Here is a 23491-nt window from a genome sequence, read left to right as displayed (position 1 = left end):
GGACTCTTCTCTTCGCTGGGTGACCTATTACTGTTGTTTAGGATTCTCTCCGTTCTATGCGTAATGCAAATGGGACTTCAGAGGCGCTTTCCGCTATTCTTGACAAACATCAGCAACTTGTAATCACAGCGAGTTACAACTGTGTGATGATAATGGTACAGGTTTTCAGTAATTGTGGTGGTGTTGTTGTCAAACTGCTTACAATAACGTTAATGGTGGCGCACCTAATTTAGCGCTGACTACCTACTTAAGTAAAGATAGCGTTGTGGCGCTACAGTCTGGAACCGCGCGAACGCTACGGTCGCAGGTTGGAATCCTGCCTCGGGCATGGATGTGTGTGATGTCCTTAAGTTAGTTAGGTTTAAGTAGTTCCAAGTTCTAGGGGACTGATGACCTCGGAAGTCCCAAAGAGCTCAGAGCCATTGGAACCATATTGTTGTGGTGCCGTCGCTTCTTTTTATTTGGCATCAGCTTGAGTAATCCGATTTAACGAACATAGTACTCCATTCGCGAGCTGCTAATGATACAGTATGACTACATAGATTCGAGCGAATATTACATTAATTCTGCAGTGAATTGCTTAACAAATATTACCCTCAGCTATGCAGCTGGAATGACTCATTACACGGGTACTCTATGTTGCGCTTGGTTAAGTGATCAGTTCGGTTCAATCCTGCGTCTACTATTCCTAAATACTTGTATACTGACCTTCCGTTATTTGACTAAATATGCAGTACAATCCGATCAATCTGATTCGCATGTATATGACATGGGTTAGCACCGTCACAATGCAATGACTAAGGGTTGGATGCTGCTGAAGTCCTGTTAGATTGATGGCAAGAAAAATGTTCGCAAATCACCTCTACTGCCTCAAAAAGCAATTGCATCTTAAATATCGAAGGACTGACGTCCACACTGTCACAGCGCGTTGGAATACAGCAACGACGGCAGATGAAAAAATTTGTGACCGACTGGGCTTCGAACCTGGACAGACGTGCTGACCACTGCACTACTTTTTTGTTTTGTTTAAAGTTTGAGAAGACTTTCAGCACCAGGTAGGCGGAGGCAAAGAGGGCAGAGGTCGAAGATCAGAGGCCTGGCCACAATGCCTCCCCCACATATATTACTGAGTAGCAGCATTATTCCCATGTATTCCATGTTTTTTCCCATATATGCCTTAAATTGTAGAACAAAATTTAAGTAGTAATTAAGGTAAAATAAATTGCAGATTGCCGCCTCCAATGGCGTGCGTTCCTCGCAGAACATAACTTATAACAGTGAAAAGGGTGATGGAAAAATACATAACAAACATTTGTTCAGAAATATATTCATAATTTAAGTTATTATGCACTGGATGCATATGAGGTCTGTAAGGAAGCCATATATTTTTCAAACAAATGAAAGAAATTTCGTAGCTGGAGGGGTTTTACCAAATTAGAACACTTATGATTTTAGAACCAATGGAAAAGACGATTCCAGGAATAAAAAAAAGTGAAACAGTAGTGTTCTGCTTCTAATTAATAAAACTGTCCACCTCATGGTAGCCCACATAAAGCAATAGATAAAAAAATTTAAAACAATTCCTTATATTTGATATTCTTCTTCAGCTTAAAATGTTTTTCTGCAATATAAAACATGTACTCTTCTAAGTTCGAAGTTTTGTTTGTTAAGACGTAAAACACAAACTGTACCACGAATAACTGTTATTCTTTGCGGACGGGTAACATTTCCTGTCGGGTTGTAAGGCTTCAGTTATCGGTATATGACTTTCTGCGGTTCTGTTGATAGTGCTAATTTCTTCCTAGTCCAGTTCCAAATTCTGATTATATTTTCACATAAGAAGATGTGCGCTACAGTTTCTACATGCCGACATTTGCCGCAGTGTGGAGTTGGTATCAATTTGATTTTCCATAATCGTTCCGCTGTGGGTATGGTTTCGTTTAGAACGTCGTGCCATACGGCACTGACTCTAGTTGGTAGAATTTTATTGTTGACGTTTTTCCAGACGTTCATCCAGTTTTTAGTAGGTTAATTTACCGGAATTGGGTTGTGAAGACGAGATCTGGTAATATAATCAAAGACGGTACAGGTGTTGGTTTGTGCTGGTGGCAGTCTTATACAGCTCCAATCACCATAGTACTTTCGGACGTAATCTAGGCTGGCATCTGTATGTGCTACATTAACAGGAGCGGTCCTATCCCCAGGATCTAACGAGAAGAACACAAGTTCCGTGATGCCTGTCTTAGTGGCATGTATTAGTTGAAAAGCATGTCTTTAATTCCATGTCCTCCGTTTCGCCTCTATAAAGTCGCCGTGTGCAAGGATACTTTGAAGATATTTTGTTTCCACACATACCAAGACGCTACAGCTAATATTTTATGTGCGGTGACCTGCGGTATCGGTAAGACTGCTACGACATGATACTTTTTGCTAAGTATGTATGTATTTATAAGCTGAACTTTCTGCAGTCGGTCTAACGATCGCATGTCATGGTCCTTTAACAAGGTTCCGATGACATTAAGTATCCGCTCCCTATTGTTCGTAGCCATGCGCTTGGGATTCGCGCTTAACCACAATCCGAGTTGGATTCTCTCTTCAGTTACATCTAACCAGTACGCACCTGTTGCACTATTGTAAGAACCGAGATGCAGTAATTTGGATTTAAAATTTTGTAAATTTGTGGTAAGATCTTATGGGACCAAGCTGCTTAGGTCATCGGTCCCTAAGCTAACACACTGCTTAATCTAACTTAAAAACTAACTTACGCTATGGAGAACACTCACACTCATGCTGGAGGGAGGACTCGAACCTCCGACGGTGGGCACTTTCGGGACACAGGAGCCAACCTCTCTGCAACACCTATCTACACACGCTTCTCGTCAGACGCGAATTGCCATCTTTGGTGCATACCACACGCGTGGTATCCTGCGAGGGTTCGGACGATGAGGTGAGTCTAGCACTGAAAACTTTCGATGACCCGTCTAGACCCAAATAATTATACAGGATGTTGCAGAAGGAACAGTAAATATTGTAGGAGGTGGTAGTATAGACAAATCCCAGAAATAATGCCATATAACATGTGTCCAATTTTTATTGCGCACATATAGCTGGGTTCAATGCATTTTCGTTTCGTATGTTGGTCCTTACAGGATCCAGTTGTCTACACTGCCGTGAAAATGAGCTTCCGGCGTTATTGGAAGAGGTTCATTTGGCTAAAAGAATGCGTATGTTCCTCCACCATGACGGGGCTCCTGCACATTCCAGTCGTCAGGTGACACATTATCCAAACTTAACGTTTCCCGGAAGATGGATCAGCAGATATGAGCACTTTTCTTGGCCTTCAAAGTCCCCGGACCTTATCTCTTTGGATTTTTGCCTGCGGGTATGGTTAAAGGTGAAGTCCAGAAAGAAAAAGTAAACCAAAGAGACGATTTGATCGTTCGGATTATGAGTAGTGCAGCCCTCATAAAAGAACGCAAAGACGACCTCAGAAGAGCTACACGTGGTGTTATCAAGAGAAGTCGAATCTGCATTGAAGTTGGTGGGGAAATTTTTGAAAATCAACTTTGAACTTACTCATTTGCCTTTGCTTTGAGTTTGTTAGGGTTAGGTACTAACAGCTGTATCTCTGTACTCAATAAAAAATGGACGCATTTATAAGTAATTTTTTAAGCAATTCGTCTGTACTACCACCTGCTAAAAAATATCTACTATTCCTCCCGAAACACCCTGAATATGGATATATGTGTGGTGTCTGCTCTTTCGGACATGTCTGACAGAAAAGGCACTACAAATCCGGGTTCACACCTGGTCAGGCACAAAGTTTCATCTAACGCCGTTGTTATATTTTGAACGCCCATGAAAGCCTCGACATCTGCCCTTCCATATTTAATTGATTAACAAAGCTGTCAGTTTCGATTCGTAGTGTATGTTCTTTCGGAAATGTCCGAAAGAACACACATACACACACACACACACACACACACACACACACACACACACACACATTTTTATCTTAAGTGCTATTCGGAAAATGTTTGGCAACTCAATGATAGTGCTGAACTGGAGCTGCATCAACCTACTCATTTCACTAGATATGGTTGTAATTTTCTGAACAATTCCTGCCGGCCGGTGTGGCCGAGCGGTTCTAGGCGCTACAGTCTGGAACCGCGCGACCGCTACGGTCGCGGGTTCGAAATCTGCCTCGGGTATGGATGTGTGTGATGTCCTTAGGTTAGTTAGGTTTAAGTAGTTCTAAGTTCTAGGGGACTTCGACTTCAGCAGTTGAGTCCCATAGTGCTCAGAGCCATTTGAACCATTTTTTTGAACAATTACTGTTTAATAAGAGACAGCGACAGTGTCTCTCATCTTTTACTTTGTCGGAAACCTGCTTCTTTCTGTCCTAGCCTATACTACAGCAATGAGTGATTGCCCTCATTCTTGATATCTCACTGGACGTGCTACTGCCACTGTAGCCAAAGATTCAAATCCCGCTGGAAAAGTATGTTTCAAGTCAGATGGTTTTGCTCCTCCCCTACTGTCATTGAAAACGATCACAACGAAATTAAGTATAGGTATCCTATGAAACCCAGAAGTTCATACTGTGGTGCTGTGCAGATGAAAAAAGTAGTTTCTCACAATTATCATATGACAGATGGAATTTGTCATATTCCACTAATTATGACTGCATTGTTAATTGTTGGTTCACGGGCGCTTTTCTGCCGCTTATTGTAACTGTTTTTCGAATGTTAGAGCTGGAACAATAGAAACATTGAATTTTCGCCATATGGAATGTTCGAATTCACCTTAAGTCTTCACGCTTCGATCAAAGGCAGAGTTTCCGTCAGAAAAACTGTCAACAGTAAGCCAAGCGATGCCTGTCTTCTAGCGGATGTGCCAATGACAGTCATTTCAATAACAATATTGTACAGATAAGATACATTGCCAACTCAACCACTGGAGAGGCTCCAAAATCGTGAATCGTGTCTGATGAATACGCTTTCAAGGTTTCGGTCCAATTGAGACAGTAAAACAGAACTAATTGTCGCAGTTAATAATTTATGACATTTGGTTTGCATTCAGTGCATCGATGTATTACAAGTAATTGCACTCTAGCCCCTAAACCTAGTTACAGAAATGCGAATAAGACTCATTGACATACAATGAAGCCCTTTCCACCAGCAGCTTTGAGACGAAGTTATAGTCACTTCCGAGGTCACTCACAGAACATATCAGCTGGTATCCTTCCTGGCAGTATAGCTGAAACTTGGCAACAGAGATAGAATATGTTTGGCAGCTCTTTGACCGACGAGTTATTTCCTTCATGGCACAGAACTGTCCTGCTAAATTCACTTGATATTATCGTGTCATATTTCATTTGAATACTGTGAGTGATTTTCTCTTGAGATGTGACATAAGGATATCAGTTAATGCTTTTGAGTCAACGAAAGTGGTTAGACACAGGAAATGCAACCACTCTCGTCTCTTACGTTGTGATTTATCTGCCATAGTGACTACTGAGTCAATAAGTACGACAAATACAACGCACCTGTTCGCTAGTTCCTAGGTAACGACAGTGCGGCTCTCGCAGCCCAGCGAAGCAGACGTGCAGTGTGTGCTCTCCGCCGTCAGCGAGGGCCCGGGCGCCTTGTTTACTTTCTTCGGCCGACGCTAACGTGACGCCGTAGCGCTACAAGACCATGGCAAACCAATACAGAAGATCAACCTTGAAATTCACATTTCGGAACGACTTTACTTGACCAAAGGCGCTCGAAGTCGAGCGTGTTTTAAAGGAGGAAGCCAAGATCCCGGCTGCCGACATTGTCGGCATTCACTTTTCGATCGTCAGTAGCACGGTCTATGTAAAGCTCATAAACGAAACTACATGGGACAAGGTGCTTCGTGAGGTGAAACAAGAACTTCGCTTGTGCCACGCAGATGGAAATGTTGGCAACGTCGAGGTCGGTCATGCCGCTATAGGACTGCGGACTATACGCATATTCGAACTTCCATTTGAAGTCCCGGCGGCAGAAGTTGTAGCGGCGCTCCGCCCCTACGGCACGGTACACGAACACGTGGCTGAAAAATGGACCCAGTTTAAGACGTTTCCCGTACTCAATGGAGTACGCCAAGTGCCCATTGATCTCCAACGACACGTGCCATCCTATCTACAGATGGGAGGATGCCGGGCCATAGTTATTCATGACGGCCAGCCGAAGACGTGTTCCGGATGCGGCAAGGAAGGTCACCTTCGTTCCGAGGGCCTCCAGCGTCGGATCACACAACTCCCACCGAAGGACGTTGCACCACCAGCGACGAAGACTATTCCACCCGTGACTTACGCAGCGGCGCTCACGACGTTCTCCACACAACAGACACAGCCGACCGCTTCAGCGGTACAGGAATCACTTTCCACGGACAAAAATCTGGATGATCCGCCGACCTGGCCAGTGGTGGAAAATAGTAGTACGACTCTGGAGCTACCGAACGCGACAGACATTGACGCCAGCAAGATGGCAATTGATTCCCTTATTGTACCGACCGAAGCGTTTGTTCCGGCGGAGCGTGAGTCGGTGCCGTCTTCTGACAATGAAGGCCATGTACGGAAACAGCGATCACCGAAACGCCGAAAGCGCCGTCGTCGGACCATGTCGGAACACAGCCGTTCGCATTCGGCCGGGGAAGAACAACTGACCAATCAAGAAGCCAGCCGCGAAGCTGAGGATGTTTCCACTGACTCCAACCTTGCAGAAGAGACAGAAAAACATACCGCTTTCGACCATCAGCCCATTGATAGAAACAGTGAGCAGCGGGAAGGTACCAGTGCAGGCAGCGAAGTCGCCCGGTCCCTTACTATCAAACATTCCGAGGCTACGGAACATTAACAGACATCCGCGCCCGCTTCGTGGGTCGAGGACGTCGAGACACAAGATCCCGATCCAGCTGAGACGCCGCCGGATTATGCAGCATAAGCAGCACGAGGAGGACCGCGTTCGGCGGGGGGTGACATCACTTCCGATGTTCGCTTCTCTCCAACATCAAAATGGATAACCTCGCCCAAACAACGCGTTGCCAGGCTTACCGTCTGGCGACAACGAATATCACGCATCTTCCCTCCGCGCGAGGAATGGCATTAACGGCGCTCAACACCCGATTCATTAATGTTTACGCTCCGTCGGATACCACAAGACGTCACGACCGCGCCAGATTCTACTCCACAGATGTCGCTCCCCTTTTCCTTCGAAGATTCGACCACAGCGTCTTCGCCGGCGATTTTAATTGCGTACTTCACCCCAAGGACTAAATCCCACATTACATGCCTTGTCCGGAACTGGGTGCGATGATCCAAGAACTTCACTTGTGCGACACGTGGGAAAAAGTCCACGGTAACCGCTCTGGCCACACTCATCTTACCAGTCATTCGGCCAGCCGACATGATCGCAATGTATGTGTCACAAGATCTTACACAAGGTGTGGTGGACGCCGAACTATGGCCTCAAGCCTATTCCGATCATAGTGCCTATATCTGCACTGTAAACCTATGCCCCCAACAAGTCTGGCGCAGCAATGGCTTTTGGAAGCTCAACACAACTCATCTCCAGGACCTGGATTAGCGTAGCAACGTGGACTGACTGTGAACGCCGCCACCCACGATACACCTCGACCCTGGAGTGGTGGCTCCTCTGTGCCAAACCAGCAATCCGTAGGACACTTATGCAATATGGATAGGACGTGACTGCGTGGCATCGACAGACCCTCGATTTTTACTGCGCGGCACTCAGGGACCTCGACGCCTTACCCCCTTCCCCGGAGAGACAACATGACCAAAACAGAATCAAGGCTCACATACTATCATTGACGAAGCGCCGAATAGAAGGTGCAGTAGTCAGCTCGCGACGACACGACCGAACGGTCGCAGAGGAACCCACTATGCACCATGTTGTGGCGGATAAGCGCCTACAACGCCAACATTTAATCACACAACTCAGGACACACGACGGTCGCCTATGTACGACCTAAGCAACCATAGTAAAGGCGGTGGAGGATCATTTTCGTCATCTTTACAGGGAAAGAACCGTCGATGACGAGGCAACTACTGAAGTGTTACAGCAGGTAACACGTACTTTCAACGAGGTTACCGTGAATGCACTAACAGAGGAAATCTCACTCGAAGAAGTCGAAGACGCCGTGGACAAAGGTGCGGGCAGTAAGTCTCCTGGACCTGATGGATTGCCCATCGAATTCTACCGGACTTTCCGTGACATCATGATGCATCGCTGGGTTATAACGTTCCTCGAACTTACGTCTTCAGACTGTGTTGTGCCGCCAGCGTTTGTAGAAGGTCTTCTCATACCGGTACACAAGCCAGGTGGAGGGCTATCGGTTAACGACTATCGGTCGCTTACAATACTGAACGCCTTTTACAATATTTTCGCCAGGATTATGGCGAGCCGTATTAAGAAGACTTTGCCGATGATCCTCGCTCCAGAACAGACGTCGCGGGGGGGATAAGCCAACATACACATGGCCACCGGTGACTGCAGGGACTTAATAGCGATCGCTTCTGCGTGCCGTCTGAGAGCGGCGATCGTCTCCGTCGATTTCAACCGCGCCTTTGATAGAGTGCACCACAACTTCTACCTACGAGTGATGGACTGTATGGGATTCCCCTCGGGCCTCATTGACACCCTACGGCGTCTTTGGACCACAGCCAACTCACACGTCCAGGTCAATAGAGGGACGGTAGGACCAGAACCCACTAAGAGGTCTCTACGACAGGGTTGCCCCCTTTCTACCTACCTTTATGCAATCGCACTAGAGCCACTCCTAGGGGGCCTTAACCACCGCCTATCTGGCATCACGCTGCGGGACGTCACCTTTCGCTATAGGACATACGCTGACGACCTGCTACTGCTGGTTCGTTCCAATGACGAAGTTCAAAGCGTACTAACCTGGATTGAGCGATACGGACAGGCCGTAGGCAGTTTTCTGAACATCAGCAAGTCTGCGGCGTTGTATATTGGGCGTGGTCTCGGACCGGAAGCCCTCGCTCCCCTCCCACCAGTTTCTGATCTGCGATATTTGGGAATCACGTTCAAGAAAGATGTACGTAAGACAGCTGCAGCAAACTACCGACGGTTATTACAGATCATACGCGCAATGGTGCGTCAGAGCCTGCTCCGGGACTTGAATCAACTACAACGTGTTGAATACCTGAATCTCTACGTGACATCAAAACTCAACCACGTGGCACAGGCCATACCACTACCGCTGCAGATAGGTCGCCGGCTTCAGGCGGCCTTCAGTTACTACGTTTCCGCAGGTTATATATTTAAAGTACGATACGACACTCTTACCCTCCCAGTGCACAAAGGAGGGCGGGGGTTGGTCAACGTCAGGGTGAGAGCACCTGCCCTTTACATGAGCAACATGAGGAAACGACGGAATAGTCAATATACCTCTCTCACAGGTCGTATACTACAGGTTCTGATGCCAGTCTCTCACGTCCCGCCGGTGTCGGTGGCGCACGTCGCACCACAGCTCTCCCATGTGTCGACCTTCATTCTTGATTACAGCTGTGTCAGCTCGAACCTCTCCGCCACAAGTCCACCAAAGGCGAAAGATTTTTATACCAACCTTCTGCGGGCTGTTCCCCATAACTTGGTGGAAAACAAGTACCCTACGGTTCACTGGCCAAGAGTGTGGAAAACGATACACCACAACCTTCTGTCATCCACGGTGCATTCGAAGTGGTATCAGATCGCCAACAAAAAATATGCCACACGACAGCGACTTCACACTATTGGACTGGCAGACTCACCTTATTGCCCAGATTGTCACCTCTTGGATACCGATGAACATCGATTTACTTGCGCATAATCGTCCGGAGTTTGGCGACTAACACAGAAGATATTGGCTTGTTACCTCCGGGTCACACCTGATATGATTGACCCTCAGACCCTACTCTGTCCAGATGAAACTTACTTTCCGGCCGCAAAATATCATGCGCTTACATGGTTCAAAGGACTTACCGTCGCCTATATCTTTCGCGACGGAGAGAAAGAGCAGATTGATTGCTGGTGATTCCTATAAAATGCTCACAATGCCCTCGGACGCACACCGAAATACCGTACGCTCTTCGCAAATTATTTATGCAGCGTATTCGTTAACCCCCCCACTCAGCTGGGAAGTGCCAAGCTGCGGTTAATGTTTCGTGCCGCATCACACTAACGGCTGAACGTTCTGCCTTGTCAGCCATGAGTGACGGAAGAGACAGGCTGGTGCAAGGATGCTGCTTTCCTTGAGGCACTAGCGAAGCAGAATGCCTCCGTTCCAGATGCCCTTCGAAGGCACTGTTGGAGATATCAGATCACGATGGCGAAGCACCAAGTGAAACCAGTTACATTTACTGAAGAACCTTTTAGTTGGAATTGCATCAGTGATTTACATTTTTATTTTTTTTATTACTCTTTTATGCCACCTTTGTTGTTGTAACACTTACTTGTATCACTGAGTTCCTAGAATTCTCATTTGTACACGTTTCCTAAATGTAATCATGTAAAAAAAAATAAATACATTTAAAAAAAGTGGTTATCGTCGTGTATTCTGAACTTACAGTCGCGTGTTCGCGTCCAACTGTATTTTTCTACCACATTTCCAAAAAAATAAATAAATAAATAAATAAATAAAAATAAAAGAAGATAACGTGCTTGCCTGTCAGATGCACACTGCTTTCGCTCGCCTTTCGAGATTCGCTGGAAGCCGGATTTTTAATTCTTTTGTAGCACAGCTACAAGCAGGCAGATACAAACTCAATAAGGGAATCGTAAGACAACGCTCGAGCAAAATTCTTCCTGCGACTTTTAGTAACTCTTACTGTCAAAGCGAAAACCTTACAGTACTGCGAAATTCATAACGCCACTTTTGTTTTCTGCCGACATATTGTTTGTTGTTGTGAATACGTAGTTTGATCTATGAACTGCCACATTTTCATAATACTTGAGAATGATACAGGAAATGAAGTAAATACAGATCTTTTCGAAGTCAAAAGTCGGTAATATCCTACTAATTCGTGTTAAAATAGACTCAATCGTCTCACAGATACTTAAGATAGACTGCCATCGTGATGTTTCCTTAGTAAGCTGAATTTAATTTGTATTAGTACAGTGAATATTTTAATTGCGTTATCCGTTAGTTTACTGAACACAACAGAAATCATCAAAGACAACATAATCAGCAGCAGAATTTTCTTTCACGATATCTAAAACAATCTGACATTATTAAAAGTTGTTTACAAATTCCACGCCCGTAGAAACCTACTGGTTCTAACGATGTCATTAAAGCAGTGTAGTTTGAACAGTATTTTCGTCTAGAAATGAATTGCCTTGACGGTTGATCGATCAAGAGCGGGAAAGGTAAAATTTTACAAGTATATGACGAGAGGGACAAGTGCTTGAGAGAGGACTTCCCTATCAATACAAGTGCCTGAGAGACGACTTTCCTATCAATCTTCCTGGATAGTTTAGTTTCTCAAATCAACAGAGTTGCGTTATCATGCAGTAGCACAGGTGGTGTAGTTTTGTTGCTCGATTTTCTTACACTGCGACCGAAAGGTGTCTCAGTTGTTGGCAACAAATTCCAGCTGTGATGCACACATCCCTTGGGATAGAATTCGTAGCCCAAAACACACTTTTGGAGCTATCAGATGTAAAATATTATGTTCACACTACTCTTTGCTCGACTTTACGTCTTTTGGTGGGGCTCAGCCTTTCATTTCTTCTTAGGAAGTTAACGATAAAGGCATCATAACACGTCACCAGTAACAGTACTGCACACGAATGCTCAATAAGCGACATGATGACGTCGAATAATAGTCACTCCGTTGATTTTTATTGTTTCGAATTAGAGCATGCTGTACTCCTACACCAGACTTCTGAACTTTGCCTGTTGAATGGAAATGTCGCATTATGGTTAAATGGTAATCCATCACATACGTTAGTAGTCGAGACTTCCTTAACGTGGAAGATCATTCATGCCAGAACAATCTTTGTTGAAACAAGAATATCTTTTTCTCCCGTATTTTTCCCAAAATCACTCGCTCCACACTCTAACAATACCACCACTTGCAAAGTAGGTTAGAAATCAGATTAATAATGTTGCTCACGCAGTATATGTTCGCTTTATCGGGCAACAACAATGTTATTGACTGCGGATGGTATCGTCAGAATGGAAATAATGAAGTCACTGTAAAAATGTCATTAATTTTCTCACATATCTTGAATGGATTCCCACGTAGATTTCGTCGAAGTTGTTATGGCTCATCTTGTTGATTCTAGGGTGGTTCCACTTTGACTGCTAGAAGGTCCAGATCTGTATTTTAGCAACATTTGAAAACCTAACAAATGTGTTTTTCAGGAAATTCTTAATGATCAAACAATCACAGATCAGAACAATGGTATGGTAGAAATAGATTTTGACTTGGTGTTCATGATCCACATTTTTATTAAACTTCTTGTAAATTCACATATACTTCTTCTTAATAGTCACATATCAAGAAAACAGTTTTCTATCAATCGACATATATTTAATTTATACTTTAAACAAACACAAGACTTGACTGTTCGTTTACAAAGCGAAATAGCAACTTAACTTCTGGAAAGTGAAACAAAGACTGCTCTGTGCGCATTCGCGGCAAAACGGTTACAAGTAAGTCAAAGATTATGACAGTCTCACAGAAATGACTACACACAAGAACCATATCACTGTAATACATCGATACATCGGAGTACCTACACATTAATAAAACCAGAGGTGAATATTGTCACAAATATATCTCTCTTACTTCGCAGAAACGTAGTATGATATTACTGGTATCGAGAACTAGGGTTGGAGTGCCGTAATGGTCACGTAAATAAAGAACCATTAGATCACACAGTTCAAATCTTTCTAGCTGCCTCCTCTGCATTCACCCCTCTGTTATACCAAAAGTAAATATTGTGTTGCAGATGTTACACTTTTTTCTACTTGCGACTCAATTTTACAATGCTTAACTGTAGTTCATGATTTTCAAGTATGCAAAATACAATGCTTAACTGCAAGATCATAACTAGAACGTCAAATTCTAAAATGACAGTTGATACATAAACTGACAACGTCGCGTCGCGTTCACATGGGCGGCGCCGGATTTCAGGCGGCGGGTGGCGTCTGGCCGGTGGCCGGTAGCCGCTGCAGCGTGAGGAAACGCTCGAGCGTAAGCTGTTATGATCGCGACGCAGCCACGAGCTGTCCTCAGGAATTGTTTCTGGAAGTCCTTGTTATTGCCGGTGGGTAGAATGTGAAGCGAATTATCTTCGATGTTCAAACTGACTCATAACTTTAGACGAGGGACAAAATGTGGTAATAAAACAAAAAGAAAAAAAAACCAGGTGGACGCGAACAGGCGACTATAAGTTTAGAACGCACGACGATTACCACTATACCACGGACTCACACAATCCGGGAACATCTCGGAAGTAGACAACACTTCCTCCTAACATCTCCGCATCTTGCAGTGTTGCCAGATTGTGCAGATGGCCGGATTTAGACTTATCAGGGGCGGTCAGCTTTATTGGCCACCTTAAGTGAACGACTCGGACTTAGTCTCTGTGGCGGCCGGCCGGCGGTCTGTTTTTATGTCTAATACTGTACTTGTGCTGTGTACCGGAAGGTGTGGCGTTTGCAACCAGCAACGACAAATACGCACGTGTGCCAAAACTTTTTGGTGCGAATGTATGTTCTAATCCCGAAGCCATTACCATCGTGAGTGATATGGGAAAAATTGGCTCGTTGCTGCGATTGAGCTCTAATACAGAGCGTAACAACATGCCTCCTTTCTCGCATCCTTACGTGCGCGGAACTGGCGATTCTAATGTATTTTTCAGGTAAGGTAAATGAAAGTTTCATATGAAGATCGTAGTTTTAGTACGTCTGATAGTTTCTTGAAAAGGGAACTTAACGTTTATTTGGAGAAAATGCAGTTACGTAAACCTGTGATACCATTGCTTCGAAAATAGTCAACCATACAAACTCATACATGTTGGACAAGATTTATATCATGTTTTCAGTCACGTATCTTATTTTCGTCTCATTCTGCTTCTGTATCAGCTTCAAGTCAAATAGATTCAATGGGCAAACGAACAAATAAACTGCGGTACCTTTGCTTCAGATAAGCATATTACTGAAGATCAGGGTGTTCCTTTGAATTGAGCGAATTTGCTTTCAGATTTAATGAATTTGTAAAAAAATGAGCTGATTTATTTTCATTTTCTTCACTAAGCTGAATTCTGTTCTAATATATTTGCGCGCTATAAGCCATATTTCAACAGTTGTCTCTTACTGGAACCTGTAAATACCGAAACGTGATGTTTTTCGTTTCCTTTATGCCTCATAACTGAATAATTAATGAAAGCAAAAGCACTCCTTTCCATAAGAAACATGGGTTTTTATTCTATTTCAGAAGTCGAAAAAAATTCCAGGGAGAGGCGGGCCACTTTTAACTGTGCCACCCTGTACATCTGACTCCAAAGATGCAAGACTGATCCTGAAAATCAGTGAACTTAACAGATCTTGCTACCCTTCGGGAAACAAGTTGATGAGCTAAAACATAATAGCTGCTACCCGTTGTAGCAGAGATGTCAGGGTCATAATTTGCTGTAGCAACAGTCAGCGGAGAAAATGGGAAAATCCATTGATACAAGCGACACTGATAAAGGGCAACTTGTTATATCCTGGTGCCTGGGAATGAACGACTCCGGTATTACGAAGCTGGTCGGCGCTTCACACGCTACTGTCGTGGGCACCTATGGAAAATGATTCACGGACAGTGAAACAACGTGTACGATACAAGATGTAGGACGTCCGCTCTTTATCCCAGAATGTCTGTCAAGAAGGATAGGCTGTGAGGTTCTCGGTGACAGATCTGAATACAGAGTACAATGCTGTTTCAGGCACAAGCGTGTCAGCGTACACTGCTCAGCGCACACTCTCGAACATGGGGCTGTGCAGCAGATGAGTCGTAGGTGTTGACACGTTAACCCAATGGCATCGCCAGCTACGATTGCAGTACGGAAGGGATCATAGAGATTGAGCCGTACGTCGAATTAATCGCGTTCCCTGTAATCCACGTGCATGGTCGTGTTCTGATCCGCCGTCATCCGGGTGAACCGCTCCTCGGAACTTTCACCGCTCCGACACGCCTACAGATCACTGGCTTGTGAGTTATGGGAATTGCGTGACGTGTGCATAGATATCTGGTATCACATACTTCCAGAAAGGTATCAGTGACTTGTAGAATACATGCTACGCTACATTTCTGTTATATTGTATTCCAAAGGTGGACCAACACACTGCTAGGCAGTTGGTCGCAATGTTTTTGCTCCACTGTTTAGTTGGTTACGACAGTGAGCAATTTCATTTCTTTAAAGAATTCATAATATACTCCACTCTTGCTGGAATTCAATTATTCACCCATTCATTGTTATGGTGTGGGTTTTAGTGACAGAGTCACCCACTCTGAAAATGAAAACCACGGTTGTTACGTTCAAAATGTTCTTGACAGTAGTACGCACTTTAATATTTCTCCTGTTGAGAAGTGACGTTGGTTGGTTGATTCGTGGGAGGGGCCAAAAGAGGGAGGTTTCATCGGTCCCAATGGATTAGGGAAGGATGGGAAAGGAAATCGGCCATGTTCTTACAAAGGAATCAACCCGGCATTTGCTTGAAGCGATTTAGGGAAATCACGGGAAACCTAAATCAGGATGGCCGGACGCGGGTTTCAACCGTCGTCCACCCGAATACGAGTCCAGTGTGCTAACTACTGCGCTATCTCGCTCGGTGAGGAGAAGTGAGAATGAGCGATCTGTTTTACATGGTAAAAGGCTTTCTATAGACATGAATTCATATATACTTCTTTATTTTAGACAACTGATTTTGACAGACTTTGCTGTCAGTTTCGCGTCTTCAATAACGTTTTTTCAAAATTTTTGTGACAAAACGTGTTCATTGTGGGTTGAAATCTAATACCAAGTTGTCATATTAGTGGATAAAATGGAGCACATTTCTGACAAACCTTTGCATAATGTGCTACATTTTAGCCACTAACGTGACAACTTGACATGTGGTTATAACTAATAATGAACACGTATTCTAACAAAATTTTTTGAAAGGAAATGTGAAGAGCTGAAGATGACAGCAGAGTCTGTGGAAAACTAGTATTTATGAGATCTTGACTACAGGAAATTCTTTTACCAGATAGTACGCATATTCCATCACAAATAGGACCAATTTTGAGATACTTACCACGCAATGTAAATGTGAGTTCTTTCACTTAAGTTTATTTAGTTAATACTTTTTTAATCCTTCTTCAATGAAACTGTCACCCAGATAACAGTCATGGAAATGTGACTGACTAGTGACGAGATCCCGAAGTAAGTGTTGCGAAACGATTGTTACATCAACGGTGGCCTGCGAAGGCCAATACTTCATCTAACTTACATCGGACAAATCGACACCCAGTGAACGCATTTCACTAAGTCCTAATTAATTCCAGCAACAGTTGCGCGTGGGTCGTAAATGTTTCAACGAATTGCAAATGCGTTTGTTTTAGGAGCGCAAAGCAAGCAAATGGATACGTTTTGGAACCGTTCAGTCATTAAACAGGGGGACGGGCCGGCGTATACCGCACGCTCATTCGCCGTCACGTTTTTGGGCGACACGATTATAATTTGCGTGCGTGAGCGGTGGGAAGCCGCCAGCTGCGGCCCGCGCCCCGCGCTTAATCTCGGCGCTACCTCCCACGCCGCCCCCGCCGCCGCTGCCACCGCCGCGCCGCCCAAATCAAGTTTTACGTCTGCCTCTGACGAGCACACACACACACACACACACACACACACACACACTCACACAAGCGCCGGGACGCGACCTGGACAGCCGCCTGCATTGCTTCCCGTCTGCGGGTTCCGAGCGACTTCATCTCTGTGTATTCCATTCGCTCACATGTGATTGCAGTGACATGGTGATATTAGGAGAGTAATTTAGTCAGGAGTAGAATGAGTTAATAGCTTACTATACTAGAAAGCGCAAGTGGTCGAATGTGTATTCATAGACGTTTCAGATAGACGTCAAGCATAGACTGCTGTGGTGTATGTGATGCAATATGAGGAGAACGACTGAGAATGACGTAATACAATTTTCAGCGAATATCATTGCGGGAGATGTTAAAGAGGCCATTTTAAATGCAAATAGACATGAAAGTGGATTGGTTTAATAGATTTGTATGAAAGCTAAATTAATAAAGTCCGCATTCCGCAAGCATTATTGTTTTACATAAGCACAAACAAATTTGACTGTTGCCTCATGACTTCAACGAGCCAAAAAGAAAATTACTGACTTAAGAAAGCGAAATTAAAACGGATTACTGATGGTCTTCTATTAACAAGTAGTGTTGGGACCTGCCTAGTGGCACGCTAGTGGTGACTGAACTGTGGTGGGGCCGTCACTTGATTGATTACTATTCCGTTTACTGAATAGGACACACTAAACTGCGTTCAAAACTGCTCGCATAAATAAGGCTGTTTACCTAAATCACTATCTGCTTGACTGAATTATTGACCCAGGTCAAAACATCCTGTATATTTCTGTTAGAAAGCCGCGGAGCTGAGATGAAAGAATATAAGGAACAGTATACGGCAGCATCTGTTGAACTGTCTGATATGAACTATTCCAACATTTAGCAGTATCCTTAAATATATACCTGTACCTTTTTGAAGTGCATGGAAGAAGTTCCTATTTGTTATTCTGCATGTGAAGACTCCATTCATGTACGGAGCGTGGAATGAGTAGTTATTTATACCCCACATGTTTCCTGTTATCTATAACAACGGCTGTAACGTGAGCACTACATAGTGGACTGAAGAATATATATAATCTCTGCTCTGCAAACTATTTTTAGCAGTTTCTAGGTGTTTCTAAAGATAATTGTGCAGGCCATCGGTGTTCTTCTTTGAGTATTTTCCGTCAGATTATTCACCATTCCACTTACACTCATTACCAGACATTCAAACTTGCGTCCAGTAACACCGCATTTATTTCAATGGGCTGGATGTATACTATTCAGTATGACATTACGTGAATCCCACAGTAAAGTAACATTCCAGTAAGATCAGTGAATGAGTTTTCCGATGTCTTCTATTTGCAAACTATTGTTACCTGGTACCCAGCCAATAACGTGAAGCACTTCATAAGCCTCATCTACAACTAAATCCTTACAGTATTCTTATCCACATTCCGTGGACACAGTACTCGCAGTTATTTGACTGACTCCTTTAATTCTATAGTCGACGAGCACCATTCAAATTTCTGTAATGCCTTACAAAGAACGTGAAGCACTCAGAAGGGAAGGGGAATGGAAAGGGAATATCACGCGTTGAATTGGTGTGTGGTATTATAACAACGATTGTAAAATCGAGTACAATTCACAAAAAAGTTGGCAGCACAAGCGCACTCCTCAGTTTGACGTTTCACCCCTCTCAGGTCTGGATGCGTGCACTAACTCGGGTGAGAAGGGCCTCAAAAATACCTCGTGTCCTCTCCTGAGACTGGCTAACCCATAAGTATTGTAAGTGGTCCCTGATATCCTGCAGACTGGCACTGAGACGGAGCTGATAACCGAGCTGATGAAACACATTGAAATGAAAGCTCCACAAAAGATCATGCGAATTTCAGAGGAACGATGTTGTACAACTGATAACATCTTATTGAATGAAAATTACTAGGGTTGGCCTAATCAAGCATGAGCATATGGGAACTACACCTCACATAGAGATATAATGATGGAACTCATTTAGCTACAAAGGAAACTAGTATCCCCTATAGCAATTTTACTTTTTGCCATGAAACAACAGATAAAATGATGAACTCGTAAGCATTTAATAAGTGGATAAAAGGGTGGAGTTGTGAACCGTGGACTCGGCGTAGCGGGTGGACTCGCGAAAGCGTAATAGGAAATTATGTCACACACGCAGCCAACAACTGTGTAAATGGCTACTGATTTAAAGTATGAACGCCTGTAGACATGAAGTAGCGCATGTTTCGTGCATCTCGCTGGCTGGCCACGTCGAAAAAACCCGATCAGTCACTGATGCAATTTAACTGACTTCGTGTGTTGGCTCTGAGCACTATGGGACTTAACATCTACGGTCATCAGTCCCCTAGAACTTAGAACTACTTAAACCTAACTAACCTAAGGACAGCACACAACACCCAGCCATCACGAGGCAGTGAAAATCCCTGACCCCGCCGGGAATCGAACCCGGGAACCCGGGCGTGGGAAGCGAGAACGCTACCGCACGACACTTCGTGTGTTCCCCACTTCAGTGGTTATATAGACAGCTCATGCTTACCACTCATAAACGGTCAGCAAATCGGAGGGTGGCTGTAGTAACGGCTGAGAATTCTGAGTCCAGCTCAGGCCCTGTGTTCTACTCTAAGTCAAAGACATCTCCGTCTGCGGCTGTCTAAGGTGAAGTGTGTTCTACATGACATCGTATAAGCAAGTGCTCTCTTCGAAATCCTACGGCAAATGTGTTCTGACTATACTGTCTGAAATTTGCCTGTTTCTACCAACATAAGAAACTTGCTGGCCAATTTCAGCAGACATTAAGATGTCCGACCAATAGTAATTATATAAACAGGTCTAACAAATTACTGCTCTCGTAGATTTTGTCATCCGTGTGGTAAGGAAGGCATCTCCCACAACATGACAGATTTCCGTACCTGGCCAACCAAAAGCCTTGTATTTTGACACCTGCGGAATAACTCGCCTTCTACCGAAATAATTACTGTGGACCAGTCACAAACCATCTAACTCGGATTTAAGCGATGGTTTCTGCGAATCATGACTATGAGAAATGGCAAATGGCATGGTCTCAAGCTCTGAGTTTTTCAGCTTTCTTTCAGATGTTGTCGTGCGAAACAGATTCCTTCTAACGTCTCGTACAGTCCAGTTTTTATGGTATGCAGGCTGCATTCCTGTGCATTTGATGTGAGAACACCGTCTCCTTTGACTTCCCTTTTCCGTGCCCATACGAGGCAGCTTTCACTACCGAGCAACTTTGCAACACTTCAGTCCCTCTACATTACATTTTCTGCTAAACACTTGCTAAATAATGCCACAAGGCTGCTGAAAATAATTGTTCTCCCTTACTATCATAACAGGAAAGGACAAGAAGAAGTAATTAGTAGTTATACCATTGGCAGTAATGAATATTGTCTGGAATTTTTATCCAGCATCAAAAGATGTTGAAAAATGTCGCCACGATACTGTCTTATACGAAGTAACAGACAAGGATGGACGACGTCCATGACATACTGGTGTGCTGTCGTACTGAGTCTCAACCACTGTTAAAGGTGCCGGCCGGGGTGGCAGAGCGGTTATAGGCGCTTCAGTCTGGCACCGCGCGACCGCTACGGTAGCAGGTTCGAATCCTGCCTCGGGCATGGGTGTGTGTGATGCCCTTAGGTAAGTTTGGTTTGAGTAGTTCTACGTTCTAGGGGACTTATGACATCAGAAGTTAACTCCCATAGTGCTCAGAGCCATTTGAGCCATTTGAATTGTTAGACGTGTACTGTAGTTATATTCGATAGCTCCCCACACCACAATACCAAGAGTAACACGTGGCTCTCCAAAATATTGTATGGATGGTAACTCACTATTGTCACCGCCGAAGATGGTCATTAGCGTATTACAGAAACGCATTTGATTGCTGAGCGCAATATTACTAAGTGTACACATTGAGTCACTAGGAGTGTTCTCAATGCACAACCTTTTTTAACGAATTAATAAAGAAATTAAGGGTAAAAATTGCTACCTTTAATTTCTTCATCAATTCGACAAAAAAAGTTTGTGCATGAAAAACACCCCTAATGCAATCAACGTGCCCACTCACTACTTACACCAGTTTTGTATTTTTACATTGAGTGAACAAGAATTAATTTTTAGATTATGGTGTTAGATGGTCTTATAACGCGAGATTATCGTTTATATATATTATACTTTATCCACTATGGTTTATTAGAAAAATATATATTATAAACCAAAAAGTCCAAACCATTAAATGCATTGTCATTAGTTTTAAGCCGGCCGTGGTGGCCGAGCGGTTCTAGGCGCTTCAGTCCGGTTCCGAACAACCGCTACGGTCGCAGGTTCGAATCCTGCCTCGGGCATGGATGTGTGTGATGTCCTTAGGTTAGTTAGGTTTAAGTAGCTATAAGTTCTAGTGGACTGATGACCTCAGATGTTAAGTCCCATAGTGCTCAGAGACATTTGAACCATTAGTTTCATGTTTCTTCATTTGTTCATATCTCAGTTTAATATTCATTCCTTCAAAAACCTTAGATCCTAATTACTAATTAGTTTAAAGTATCTCTCTGGCAAAATATTTTAAATTCATTATTCACTTCCAAATGTATTTTATCTCCGTATCTAGCATGCAAATATTCTCAATCAATAATAAACATTACATAAACAATAAATAAATTACATGTAGCTCACTAATCTTTTTAAACGTATTAGTATAGCTGTTGCTGTGGAGCATCTTGAGTGGTCTCCATTTACACAGAATAAAAATTTATTAGTAATCTTGAAAACTGTATGGTATTGTATTATAGTTATTTAGAACAATTCTCCTAACATCTGAGCATCCTTTTTCATGTTGTTTGTTTGTTAAATTTTTAGTATTGACATCTCTAATTACTTCATTGTACTATAACTATACCTTTTCTGTCACTTCAGTCTCAGTAAAACTTATCATAGATTAACCATTCAGCTTTGAACATTTCTATATTTTAAAGTGAAGCCCTTTATTTAAGTCTCTGTATTTTTGTCACTTTTCTCATAATATTAACTTTTTCATCCAGCTGAAGCTCAATTTGTAAACCATTTATTAATTCATAATTCATCAGTTCATTCACCTAACATAAAGGCAGTTTTCACAGTATTTTCAGCATTATCAATATGTGCTACACTGTTTGTATTAAAATATACAACAGTTTCTCCTAGTTTATCTAACATATAATAAAATCTGAGTCTTGCATTTGATGTAGTAAATGCTGCTGTAAAAATATTTGTAGCTGTGTTGTTTTCCACTACATAGTTTTGGACACAGTGTTTCATCTGCACAATACTTTTATTAAGGAAATTTGAATTTATATTCTCTACTCGATTATCCAAAGGCATTTCATAAAATTCTTGTAAATGTATAACATACTCTATTTTACTGATATTTTGACGTTTTCCACGTTTTCCCATGAATGAATTTAGTCCTATTTTAGCAACAACATGTTATCCAGCATTTTCTTTTATCTTATCAACATCTGTTTTGACATTCAATTTTTCCTTCATGTGTTTCATATCCATACCATCTTTTTAAAATGATGTTTAATAGTTTCTAATATTATTTCCATAAGGTCTGTCACATTATCTTTAAAAAAAGAGTTTGATTTTATTTGTAAAATTCGACACTTCGTAAATATCTAAAGTTTTATATCTCTCTTCTATAGCTTTATTTAATTCATCAGATGTCCTAGTTCCAACGAAACTTCTTTCATTTTCTCTTTAGCACATTTGACACACAGAAAAGAGACCACAGGTCTTCATTTCTATCAATTTTTGTTCATAGTGATAAAACAGTATGATACAAACATCTATCTGCTAATACATAGCATTTTATTAAACAATACCACTTACAATTTTAATATTTTGTTTTATATATTTTTGTTGAATAGACTACGGGATAATAATCATAATACTGCACATTAGGATAAAGGCTCCATGCATCAAGATATTTTATTTTTGTGTTAACACCAGCTACTTTAGCTCTTAACTTTATTGTATTTGTATGCAAACAGTAAAAGGCATATTTCAGATTTAATGGTTCTCGAACTTCTGGTAATTGTTTTAATTTTTTAAGTCTTCTGTACGCAGTTGACTTAATCCAATATATTCCCAGATCTCTACAAAATTATATCCGAAATTTCGTATTTCTGTACTTCTCATTAATGTACTTCTCATTAATGTCTTTTGATATAAATCTTCCATTGCTTCTTTTGTAATTGTTAATTGTTGAATTTTTAAAAATCCTTTTTACAGCCCTGCAAAAAAACAGCCATGTTCTGCTGAACAGCATTGGTTTCTTTATCAAAAGTATCTACTTTTGGTACAGCTATACTTCTTTTTCCACCGTTAAGAGCGTGTTGAATGTTATTAGTGTTTAAACAATTTAACCAGCCTATAGACCATTCACTATAATTCTGTTTTGCTATTCATCCCAAATGGCAATTTTTCTGTTAGGTAAATATTTAGATCTGAAAATAGCCATGCAGACTCTGGCAGTTGCTTAATAACAGAATGGATCAATATTTGCTATTCCTAGGAATCGTTTTCTTAGCTCTAAACAAC

Source organism: Schistocerca americana, chromosome X, assembly GCF_021461395.2.
Source record: "Schistocerca americana isolate TAMUIC-IGC-003095 chromosome X, iqSchAmer2.1, whole genome shotgun sequence".
Classification (NCBI taxonomy): Eukaryota; Metazoa; Arthropoda; class Insecta; order Orthoptera; family Acrididae; genus Schistocerca; species Schistocerca americana.
The sequence above is the reverse complement of the archived record's forward strand: the minus strand, read 5'-3'. Positions refer to the sequence as shown.